A 13,587-nucleotide genomic window follows, 5' to 3' on the forward strand; every position below is an offset into this window, starting at 1 on the left:
ATATACCAGAATATGTATCATGTTTAAGAGAAGTCCTTAGAAGATTGCGGTCGGCACGGTTAACATTAAGTTTAGAAAAATGTAATTTTGTGCAGACGCAGGTCGAAAATGTAGGTCATATATCAGTGAAAAGGGTTCAAACCGATCCTCGGTGAACAGAGATAGTTCAAAATCTTCCGACACCACGTACAATGAAGCAATTACAATCGTGTAATGGGTTATGTTCCTATTACCGTAAATTTGTAAACGATGTTGCTAAAATAGCCGAGCCGTTAACAAAGCTTTTAAAGAAAGGGGTTAAATTTCAATTGACGGGGGAATTTCAGGAAGGTTGAATTAAAGATGAGATTAGTTTCTGATCCAGTGTTGGTGTTTCCGAATTTAGAAGAAGACTTCACCTTATCACGTGACGCTTCAACTGGCGCTGCAGGATGTGTTCTGGGGCGAATGGTGAATGGACAGGAGCATCCGGTGGCGTATACTTCTAGACAGTTAAATCGGTCACAGCGGAATTATTTCACAACGGAAACGTAGGTGTTGGCTGTAATATATGGAGTAACGTATTTTCGTTGTTACGTTTATGGTAGGAAGTTTAAGATCATAACGGATCATGGAGCGTTAAGATGGTTACTGGGACTCAAGGATCCTTCTAGTCGATTAACACGGTGGGCTCTAAAATTAAGTGTGTTTGACTTCGAGGTAATTCATAAGCCAAGTAAGAAACATGGGAATGCAGATGCATTAAGTCGCAAATTAGACGCATTAGAAGTAATGGGTAAGAGTGTTGCGAAATGGCAAAGGGCACAAGCAGAAGAGGAGGAGTGTCAGAGTTTTAGAACTCAACCACATTTCATTGTGGAGGGGAATTTGTTGTGTGGAGTTACTATATGTGGACCATGAGTAGTGGTACCGAAGAGTTTGGGAGAGGAGGTCTTAAAGCAGGCCCATGATCATGTGCTCTCGGGGCATGGTGGTCGTCGAGCAATGGGAAGATGAGTAGCAGAACGATTTCGGAGGCGCCCTCGGAGAAGGGATGTGGAACAATACGTAGCAAATTGTGTGCTGTGTGCACAGCGAGGGGATGTGACGGGCCCAAGAATTTCATTGCAATGGTTGCCAGAGGCTTCGAAACCATTCGGGTTTATTGGGCTACATATTTGTGGGCCATACAACAAAACATCGACAGGGAATCGTAACGTTGTAACTATAATTGATCACTTTTCGTGGTTTCTAGCAATAGTCGCAATACCAGACCAACAGAGAAGTACGGTAGCACAAGCTTTAGTCAATAACTGGTTATTGAAGTTAGGGGTGCCTGATACCATAATTACGAATCAGGGAACGAACTTCATGTTTGTATTAATGTCACAGTTGTGTCGTTTATTGAGATTTAAGAAATTATAAACCTGTCTATATCATCTTCAGGCGAATGGGAGAACGAAGTTAGTACATAGGACAATTTCGAAAATGCTAAGTTCTTACGTGAATGGAAACCATGATAACTGGGATGTTTATCTTCCATACGTGGCATCGAGTTATAATACTTAAATACATTCGAGGTTCGGAATGTCACCATTCGAGGTAGTCTATGGAAGAAAGACGCCATATCCATTTGACGTTCTATTACCGATATCAGGAGCTGAAGGAGACGCGGTGAGGGAATTTGCACGAACAATACGGGAAGCCTGGAAGAGGGTATAGAAGGCCAATACGAAAGCGTTAGAGAGGCAGGAAGAACCAAATAAGCGGTTGGGATCTTCACCACAGAACAAGGTAGGTCAATGGGTATTCCTCACCCATCCATATACACCTAAGAGAAAGACGAAAAAATTCTTGACGAAGTACTACGGGCCATACCAGGCCGTGGATATGACTTTGCCTGTGAATGATTAAGTGCAGCTGCCAACAAAAACATCCATTATCCACGTGAGTAGAGTAAATTCTTTTAAAGGAATGGTGGACGAGTTACATGACTTAAAAAGAAGTTACCCTATTGCAGAGGCTAGGCAAAGAAAGCAGAGGAAGAAGGTCTCAGCAGAGGAACAACAGTGGATGCATAACGTTGCGTATGCGTTACATTCACGGGGTGAATAAATTATTGTATGTGTAATATTGTATGGCATGTTTACATTTTGTGGTTTGGTGTGTCCGATAATAGTTGCGTTTTTCTTATTTCTTGTTTAAGTTATGTCATTGTATGGGAGAGACTATTTTTTTTTTTTATTCAAAGAATTCGTTACAGGCAGAGTTGTACGATGTTGTGGTAACTTGTAGTAAGACAGATGTGTTATGGGCATACTCCTAGTTCCAGAAGGTAGGGAGGCATTGTTTATATTCGATATTTACGCCGATATGGGTAATGACCACTTATTATACCCATCAGAGAGCGTATAAAATAAGGAGGTGGGAACTGCAGGAGAGTGGAATAATTATAAATGGTACGGATTGTGAGATTGTGGGGGAGGATTTCAGTCGTCCAGCATCACGTACAGTTGAAACATCTTTAACCTTGTCACAAGTGTTACGTCTTCTGCAGTACTTGTTACATCCACGTTTGGACTTCTTAGCAGCAGACACAGTGGCTGCACCAAAGACTGAGACTGAGACGCCGTGGAGTTTTACAATTACTTATTGATCTTTCTTTACGATTTCTCCCTCGTAGTCGCAGCCCAGCCCTGCGGATCCCTCCGCCTGGCTGCTGCTGTGTAGATTCTCCGACAATGCGTACAACGCGCGCCGCCGATCGCATTCGGAGCCTCAGGCCACCAGTGCTCCGCTGAAGCCAGGATGCCCTGTGGCTGAGGTGAACTCGTCGCCGGTCGGCAGCCGCGTCTCCGTGAGGTCAGCTGCCGACGCCTGGTGCACTGGCGATGTCCGCGAGGTCCCGTCATGGACGGACCACGCACCATGCGGCCGGGTTGCCATGGAGTCTGGGCGTCAGTCCCCTGCGGTGCCTGTGTCCAAGACCGCTCTGCGGGCGGTCCTGTTGGAACTTCTCGCTGTAGTTGGTTAGCCATGGTGCCGACCGGACTCGGGCCGACCCCCAGACCTGAAGTTGACATCTGCTGGCGAACGGATGACTCCTGCGAGCTGGAACGGACTTCCGGAACCGTCACCCACGAAGATTGAACATTCGGTCACAGACCACATCCGTCCTCAGATCCGAACTGCTTCCTATTGGCTTCTGTCTGTTGCTGCCTGTGCTCCACTATTTATATCTGGCAGGAGGACTTTTTCTACCCTCGGTGGTAGCGTTACGTTATTACTCCCGCAGTATATTGCAGCGTAACTTTTTGTACTGCGCTCACTTCTCCTTACTCAGCACTCTCCAGGCTTCGCTCGGCGCTCGGTCTGTGTCCGTCCTTGCGCCACCTTGTTGGTAGACTGCTACTGTCAGCAAGGCTATCTGTGCGGCACTTATTTCGCAACGCCTCGGTCGCCGGCGTGGCTGTGTTTTGCCATTCTCCACAGCGTCAAGCAACGCTTACTATATGTAGCCGCAACACAAGGAACGTTGTTTTATCCGCCAGGGGTTCTTGAGATATTACCAGTGAACAACCTGACATATTTGAACTCCACGCTAAACCCAGACATTTTGGAAACGTTGCATTCCTTTGTTAATGAAAAGGAAGGAGCTATCATGGTTAATAAAGTATTGGAGCACGTTAGAACGTTACAACAGCATCGGAGCAACAGGGTAATGACACTGTGCATTTCAGCATCAGGGTGTGCAGCTTTTCTATTTTTCTTGAGTATAGCTATGTGGAGAATGTGGAAATGCATACCAGTGGAAGACCTGCCAACACATCAGTTGCCTACGGAATGGGTAATCAGTTTAAACAGTTAATTTTTTGATGATCTCCTTAGTTCTAGTCTGTAGAATATAAGTTTCGTGAATAAGGTATATTTACGCAGCCACAGGCCACGTCTGTTGTATCTCGATTTGGGGTGAATCTTGTTGAACGGAGGGAGATATGCTGTACTAGTGTCAATCTTACTCGAGGGAAAGAGAAATTTTATCAAATTCAATGAAGGCGGGGATGGGCGATGAAATCTGGGGCCTCTGGCAGAACGTGGTAACAGACGACAGCCAGCAGACCAGGCGAGGTAAACATGGCACTGGCGGGCATGGACCTGCGACGGCAGTATTGGAGTGGAGCAACAACGATTCAGGAAACTGCAGTATTGTTTTAAGTTATTGAGATGTATGAGTGGCGATTTATCAATGGCTGACGTGTGGGAATTTATCGCTGCCATAGTTTACTCTGACACTACGTCGGAAGCGAGGGAGAAACCAATTAAAATAGACAGGCAATTTTAGCTTGACAGAGTGTGCCAGATCAGTCGAGTGTCGGCACGGACCTGTGCTAGTCTCTGCCTATAGGGGCTAGTGTGGCACCAATGTTATAAGTATTTGTCATAAACTAGTACTTTGTTTCAATGTACTTGTTCAGGCTATATTCCGCCTCTGGGGAGACAACACTGGGGCGGGACGAAACAGCAGCCTGGAACTTGTAGATCGCACTGTGTGCCTGAAAGAGCGCTGTGACAGAAGTCTGCAACGGGTCCAGAAGGGGTTTGGTTCCACTCCAGTCTACAGGCCACGTTCGCTTCCCACCTGGCGTACCGGGTTCTGGGCGAGCCGTATGCTGTGAAAGGTGCAGCAGAGCTGCGACAGCGCCAGAGATGGCGGTGGGTGTTGAATTGCCATCGGCAAACACCACTAGCGGCAAGTTGTGGCACAGCGTCCAGGAGGGCGCGGGTTCGAGTCCGCTTGTGTCCTGGGAGCAGCAGCTGCCTGAGGGCCACGGGTGACCAGTACATCCACCTTCGTCTTATAGTCAGACGGAGCAGGCTAAACGAGGTAGAAGGTGGGGAGGACAAGGGACTGTAGCAGTGTCCAGAATCGTGGGCAGCAGCGCGGCGCAAGTCGCAACGCATGGGCGGGCTGCGACCGGGAGAGCAGCGGCTGACTTCCGTCAGCAGGAGGCCTTGATGACGAAAGCAGTGACGTCTGCATACCCTGAGTCTTCTGAGTCGGCTGACACTACGCTTCACCATCGCCTACTGTAAATTAGCTGAATAAAGCAGTGTTACCAGATACCACTGTAACACTCGGCACTGCCCCTCGATGCTCTTGAACTTCCTCAGCCTCCTGACGAAATATGGCAAGGTCGGTCCTGGCTTCAGCTCTGCCATCTGAAGTCCCGGTTTCGACACACCGACCCCGCAACCGAACATCTAGCGTATGTCTTTATTCCTTAGCACTCCCGTGTTCCATTTTCTTTCGTATTGATTCTTCCTGACTAGTCTCTCAGGCATCAGCATACTCTCTGTCACTTGTAAATTGTAACTGGGTCTATATTTGCTCCTGGGTATGACTTACAGTTCAGTATCTGATTTCGGAATCTGTGCCTCGCCTTGATTTAATTTTAATAAAATCTTCCCGCACCTCCCGGCCTTTTCCAAGTATACATCCTCCTCTTGTGATTCTCGAAGCGAGTACTCGCTATTACTAGCTGAACTTCATTAGTCTTTCTCCTCTCTCATTCCTAGTACTTTCTTTTACTCCTTTCCTGCAATTGCATTCCAGGCCCCCAGGAGTAATAGATTTTCATGTCTTTTTATGTAGAGAATCACCTGTTAATTATCATCTTATACTTGTTAAACCTCTCCATCTTGGTCTTGCGACCTCAGCATGCTTACGTGAACCATGGTGGTCGATATGAACATCCTTACTTGTTTCCTATCCAGTTTTTTTTTAATTTCATCGTTGCTTGCAACTGAGGGAGCAAACATATATAGAAATACAGATATTTTCTCCGTTTTTTTTTTTTTTTTTTTTTTTTTTTTTTTTTTTTTTATTTGCAGCTTCGATATTTTTCTGTGACGGTAGTCCTCTCGCGGAATTGTCTCGTCAAACAAACCTTCTGATTCTTCCACCACTTCTGCATTTCGTTACATGCCATGAATGAGATTCACTCTCTATATACTTCACTCTATGTATGTAGCCTAATATTCCTACGAATTAATGCCGTTACTGAACATTGTTTCTTCTAGATACCTCACAACCGCTGTAGCTCACTGCGCTACGAGTATCTGCTAGGAGCAACTAAATTCACAGAGAATGTGAATAGTACATGTGAGCAGCTATGGAAATGTGTATAGCGTCTTCATACAGCAGAAAAAAAACAATATCCAGAATGATATTTTCACTCTGCAGCGGAGTGTGCGCTGATATGAAACTTCCTGGCAGATTAAAACTGTGTGCCCGACCGAGACTCAAACTCGGGACCTTTGCCTTTCGCGGGCAAGTGCTCTACCATCTGAGCTACCGAAGCACGACTCACGCCCTGTACTCACAGCTTTACTTTTGCCAGTACCTCGTCTCCTACCTTCCAAACTTTACAGAAGCTCTCCTGCGAACCTTGCACAACTAGCACTCCTGAAAGAAAGAATATTGCGGAGACATGGCTTAGCCACAGCCTGGGGGATGTTTCCAGAATCTGCCAGGCAGTTTCATATCAGTGCACACTCCGCTGCAGAGTGAAATTTCATTCTGGATTTTTAATATTGTTAGAATTAAGTTTGGAAGGTAGGAGACGAGGTACTGGCAGAAGTAAAGCTGTGAGTACCGGCCGTGAGTCGTGCTTCGGTAGCTTAGATGGTAGAGCACTTGCCCGCGAAAGACAAAGGTTCCGAGTTCGAGTCTCGGTGGGGCACACAGATTTAATCTGCCAGGAAGTTTCATATCAGCGCACACTCCGCTGCAGAGTGAAAATCTCATTCTGGAAACATCCCCCAGGCTGTGGCTAATCCATGTCTCCGCAATATCCTTTCTTTCAGGAGTGCTGGTTCCGCAAGGTTCGCAGGAGAGCTTCTGTAAAGTTTGGAACGTAGGACACGAGGTACTGGCAGAAGTAAAGCTGTGAGTACCGGGCGTCAGTCGTGCTTCGGTAGCTCAGATGGTAGAGCACTTGCTCGCGAAAGGCAAAGGTCCCGAGTTCGAGTCTCGGTCGGGCACACAGTTTTAATCTGCCAGGAAGTTTCAAAAACCAATATGTGTGGATGATTACTGCCAAACAGTTTTTAGACAAAACTGACTTTCTAAATTGCGTGGCTGCTGTGGACGGGAAACTTGTAAGACTGAAGAATCCTGATAAAAGTGGTTCAGAGTTTAATAATAACAAGAATTTTTTTTTTCGACAATGCTTTTGGGTGTAGTGGACCCTGAGTATTGTTTCGCTGTGATATACGTGGGTTCATGCTGCGCCAGTGGGGATTCTAATATATTCAAGAAATACAACTCCTATCAAAGACTGACAGCTAATCAGTTACACCTCCCAATTCCTTAAAAATTACCTCACGACGAGGAAGGAGAACTTTGGCGTTTTAATTTTGTAAGAGAAGAAGCATTTGCACTAGCTAATTATATTCTGCGACCTTATTCTGAGAGAAACCAGAGAATGAAACAGCTTATTTTAAACTATAGGCTTCATCGTGATCGTAGAATGGTGGAATGTAGTTCTCAGATTTTGGCTAATGCATGAACACTTCATAGGCCTATCCATGTGGATGTCGGTATTTCAGACATAATCATAAAAGCAAGTAGTAATCCACAAAATTTTTGTAAGAAGAAATGATGGTGTACGAATCAAGGACGAGTCATACGAATGCCTCCTGCATTGCTGTGGAGCCTATAGGAATAAGAAGTGATACATGTGGTACGTAGATAAGAGGTTATTTTGCGAACTACTTTGTGACTCCACGAGGATCAGTACTTCGGCAATGTGACAAAATTTTAATTGTGGTAATGGCGATGTCTGCATGAAGGAACAAGTGAACTGTGAAATACCTTTGTTATTCTTTTTTTATCCAGACAATTCAGTCCGAACGATGTTGCGGCACACTCCTTCCCATAGTTTATTTTTCAATTTACTGTTATAGAGAGCTGGCCTCTTTCTGTTTCTGCAGTTAGCCTTACTGAACCAACAACACAACTTACAGTGCCATCTGTAGCGCAACCCTCGTTGTTGGACATGCTGCTGGTGCCCAGAACGCGTCTGTCTGCAACAAAAGGCGAGAGGGATTGAGAAACAGGTTCGCTAGTGCATGTGGGCATAAGCCAGTGAGTGTGATACATTCAACATTTGTGACTATCGCGTCGTGCATAAAACAGGGCCGGTTTTGTCTTTTACGTGGAAGCAGGTGCGCGCGTTCGTATTCCACCTACCGTGTTTCATTCTTGCGACAAATAAATCGCGCGATGGAAAACATCCAGTGCGCGTTACGCTCGCGTAATATTTCCTGACTTACGTTCTGGGCAGCGGCATGTATCTCGGTGTTACGCGAGTCATTTATATGTTTTTCTTGTGCCTTCGACCATGTGTAAACATTATTCGTTCAGTTCCTGGCGCTGTAAGTCAAAACCTTTGATTTCGTTTTCATGTTACGTAGCTAAAATTTGCATCTGGTTCGTAGGCTGCTGTACTGAAGTTGCATCCTGGCCGCTCTGTTTTCATTAAGCCTACTTTATTCGATAATTGTATTGTCTACGGCATAGAGCGGTATGCTTTTTTAATTTAGTCATATCGGTACTGATTACTGAACATTTCGCGGCTATCTGTTCTCTCTGTTGCTTCCGATGTGGTCATTTATTTATTAATATGGATTGTTCTTTAGTTACCTTCCCGAGATTATATTTTACCCGCTTGTCTATGTTATTGTCAAGACAGCGTACCATGATGTCGAAAGTATTTATCACTTGATCGGACTCTTTACTTGAGAGATACATTGGTTTTCTGCCATAAGCTCTAAATTACACTACTGACCTTTAGAATTGCTACACCACGAAGATAACGTGCTACAGATGAGAAATTTAACCGACATGAAGAAGATGCTATGATGTGCAAATGATTAGCTTTTCAGAGCATTCGCAGAAGGTTGGCGCCGGTGGCGACACCTACAACGTGCTGACATGAGAAAAGTTCCCTACCGCTTTCTCATACACAAACAACAGTTGACCGGCGTTGTCTGGTGAAACGTTGTTCTGATGCCTCGAATTAGGAGTAGAAAAGCGTACCATCACGTTTCCGACTTTGATAAAGGTAGGATTGTAGCCTATTGCGATTGTGGTTTATCGTATCGCGACATTGCTGCTCTCGTCGGTCGAGATCCAGTGACTGTTAGCAGAATATGGAATCGGTGGGTTCAGGAGGGCAATACGGAACGCCGTGCTGGATCCCAACGCCCTCGTATCACTAGCAGTGGAGATGACAGGCATCTTATCCGCATGGCTGTAACGGATCGTGCAGCCACGTCTCGGTCCCTGAGTCTACAAAAGGGGACGTTCGCAAGACAACAACCATCTGCACGAATAGTTCGACGACGTTTGCAGCAGCAGGAGCGCCTGCGATGACACGTACTCAACGACGAGCCAGGGTGCACGAATGGCAAAATGTCATATTTTGGATGAATCCAGGTCCTGTGTACAGGATCACGATGGTTGCATCCGTGTTTGGCGACATCACGGTGAACGAACATTGGAAGCGTGTATTCGTCATCTCCATTCTGGCGTATCACCCGGAGTGATGGTATGGGGTGCCGTTGGTTACACGTCTCGGCCACCTCTTGTTCGCATTGACGGCACTTTGAACAGTGGACGTTACATTTCAGATGTGTTTCGACCCGTGGCTCTGCCCTTCATTCGATCCCTGCGAAACCTTACATTTCAGCAGGACAATGCACGACCGTTTGTTGCACTTCCTTACGGGCCTTTCTGGATATAGAAAATGTTCGACTGCTGCCCTGGCCTACACATTCTCCAGATCTCTGTCCAATTGAAAACGTCTGGTCACTGGTGGCCGAGCAACAGGCTCGTCACAATACGCCAGTCACTACTCTTGTTGAACTGTGATATCGTGTTGAAGCTGCATTTGCAACTGTACCAGTACACGCCATCCAAACTCTGTTTCACTTAATGCCCAGGCGTATAAAGGCCGTTATTACAGCCTGAGTTGGTTGTTGTGGGTACCGACTTCTCAGGATCTAAGCACCCGAAATTGCGTGAAAATGTAATCACATGTCAGATCTAGTATGATATATTTGTCCAGTGAATACCCGTTTATTTCTTCTTGGTGTAGCAATTTTGATGGCCAGTAGTGTACTTTTCATCATATTTTCTAATTTGTGATTTACTGAAGTTAAGGGGTCGGGCACTACAGATGATTTCTACAATGTCTGCATGAATCTCCACTTCGACTTCAATGGCAGCCGCGCCTACAATATCGGCGTTCGACTCCTCCGTGTTGTCATTTTCTATATTTGCGGGCTCCATGACTACTCTTTTAGCAGTGTTAGTCGTAACACAGACTATGCTTTAATATTACGTTCACTCATCTTGGTTGCCACAGCGTACTTGTATACCCTGCATGTGGCAGCATTAAATTATTTCGACGCTTGATAGAAAAAGCACTCTACAATGTGAAACAATCTAGCGTCGCATCGACAACTACAGCATGCGCGCCATAAACTATGTTGATGTCACAAATTAAAGATTAATCATCGAAAGGACACCTCACAGAAGTCATAGCATGGTGAATTCCATTTAAATTGCAACATTTGAAAATATTAATTATCCTGTTGAGTACTAATTATAACTTCCTGAAAAGTGTGTCAGGCCGTGGATGCTGATGAACGTGCCATTGTTCGATAAGCAGATTGACAGTTAAAAACATTAATTTTGTTTCCACCTTAAATAGTGGTAGTGAAATATATTCGGACTTTATATTAAAAAAGACGCAGGTCCTGTTTGAAGTGAGAATGCTTAAACAGCAAGACACGGTACGTGATCTGTCTGTTTACTTCGAACAAAGTACGTTACCCTTCCTGGAACATCTTCTGTAGAACATAAAATACATATTCTGAAAACACATGCGAGGAATCTGCACCAGGCTACAACAATTGCACACTCAACAAATATATTTAGCTATTACTGTGGCAACGTCTTGCCGCAGTGGATACACCGGTTCCCTTGAGATCACCGAAGTTAAGCGCTATCAGGCGCGGTCGGCGCTTGGATGGGTGATAATCTAGCGCGCCATGCGCTGTTGCCATTTTACGGGGTGCACTCAGCCTCGTGAGGCCAATTGAGGAGCTACTCGACCGAACAGTAGCGTCTCCGGTCAAGAATACCATCATAAGGATCAGGAGAGCGGTGTGCTGACCGCACGCCCTTCCTCTCCGCATCCTCTACTCAGGATGACACGGTAGTCGGATGGTTCCGGTAGGGCACTGGTGGCCTGAAGACGAAGTGCTTATTACTATTACTAAGAATATATCACATTACAAGATTCACCTGTTACATTCAGAGCCAGAAGCGAAGAAAAAATTAAGTGAAACGGAAGGAGCCTCTTCGCTCAGAAGATTTTTTACAGTCTATTTTTAACAACTGATAGTAGATCCTTGTTACACCTTGAAGTAACTGCTCAAAATGTTTCGTTAACGTAAGTCGTCTTTGGTTCCACTTATTTACAGGAATATAAACGCATCTGCTTTACATCTGCACAGATACATCACACTATGACTGCAAAAACAAAAATGTCAGACAAAAATATTACTTTCTTTTATTTCTTATGCTTCAGGTTGCCTTGGGACTTACTTGAATCGATGTTATCGCACGATGTATGACTGCGCTGTCTGAACGTCTGGTAACGATCACTGATTAATAAGGGCCTGCCTGGAGATAGAACTGGACTGCAATCGTACAGAGAGTAGCATGTACCCGTGGTCCAGTCGTGTTCCGGCACTCGGCCAGTGCACATCGCGCGGTGACGAGCGGTAGCGCGGGCCAGTGTTTACGTCGCGAGCAGTGCTGAGGTGGGGAGCTGAGCAGCGTGTGCGAGCGCTGTTAACGTTTGTTTCTGTATAACTGTTGTAAGTAAGATGTCGACAATTAACAGAGCGAACAGCGTTCAGTGTGTTTTCGATCGCGCTGCCTTGCGACCGACGGCGTTTGAAATTCATGAGTGGTTCTTTGAGGATTTGAAATTGCCTGAAGATATAGTCGACACGTTCCAGCTGGACTTTGTGCAGTACTCCTTATTTATCAAATTTATTTCGAGTGACACTTATGAGAAATTCGTTGAGGAGCATGTTGGTGTGAGACCATTCCGTCATAATGATGGCAGTATTAGTAATGTCCAAATCGTGCCTTCGGGATACGGAGTAAGAACCGTCAGGGTATTTAATGTGCCACCTGAGTGCCCTAATGATCTGATTGCACGTTCTCTGTCACTGTACGGCGCTGTTTTGTCAGTTACAAATGAAAAATGGTCGAGTGCCTATCGCTACCAAGTTAACAGCTGGGTGCGAAGTGTACGTGTAGACTTGAAAAACCATATACCTTCGTACGTTGCCATTGGCGGCTGTCGTGCACAGGTAACTTACATTGGAAAACCCCCTACCTGTTCGATCTGCCATTCAACAGAACATCTGCGGATGAACTGTACACGTCGACGTCCATTTCAACTTCCACGGGAACGTCCTGCAGACGGTAGTGAAAAGCTTGTTCCACTATTGAGTGAGGTGGTCGCAGGGACCTTAGCACCACCCCGGCAGCCGGAACATGTTAGCGAGGCGGAGATGCCAGTTCAGGGGGAATGCAGTGGCAAAGACATTCGCGGTAGGACGGACGTCGATTCGGCACCGTCATCCTCACCGGGGCAGTTACCGCTGGATACCAACGATGCGCCAGCCACCTCTGAAAATAAGCCGTGTGAGATACAGGAGCGAATGCAGATCAGTTTGCCTGAACCACCCCTATCGGTAGAGACTGTAGCAGACACGAAGAAAGGCTGCCGAAGGAGAAGCAAAGGGAATAGTAGCAAAGAGGAAAAGTCGAATGATTTGAGACCGGTACACTTGTGAGAAAGTGACAGCGAGACTGAACCTCAATCTTCCTGCTCCGTGCGCTGCGAGGACACCGCGAGGCAAGAACGTATTCGTGAACAAACCAAACACCTGAAGGCACTACTGAGCGCTGAGAGGGAACAGAGCACCGTAACGGCTAAGAGGAAGAGCGAGCAGAGCAGCGAGCAGCTGCAGCAGCGCTCCCGCGGGAACTCGCTGACGTCAGTCGCAGCCCCGCGTGGTGGCCAGGCGGATGCGACCACGTTGACAGACTCAACCGGCGGTGGCGGGCAGGGCGGCGCGCGCACCGCGCAGCACCCCGACAGCAATGAGCCGTGGTGGGAGCAGAACGAGGAGATGCAGCAGTAGCTGCTCTCGCGCATGACCACCGCGCTGCGACCTTCCCCTCCCTGACCCGTTATTGGTTTTGCCATTTCGTTTCGTACTCTAAACGTTACCAACGAGTTTGGTGAACAGCCGGAGAGAAGAACGATCACAAACTCAGAGCTTATTGTCCTCTGAACCATCATGTGTGACAGCCAAACCTACAACATTACCACACTTAACATCAATAGAATTCGAAGTGCGGTGAAACTCTGTTCGCTAACTGATTTCTTGTATGGTACCAGCGTCGACATTGCCCTCCTACTGAAGGTAGTCACAGCCTTAGAAGTGCCC

Source organism: Schistocerca gregaria, chromosome 3 (assembly GCF_023897955.1).
Source record: "Schistocerca gregaria isolate iqSchGreg1 chromosome 3, iqSchGreg1.2, whole genome shotgun sequence".
NCBI classification, from domain to species: Eukaryota; Metazoa; Arthropoda; class Insecta; order Orthoptera; family Acrididae; genus Schistocerca; species Schistocerca gregaria.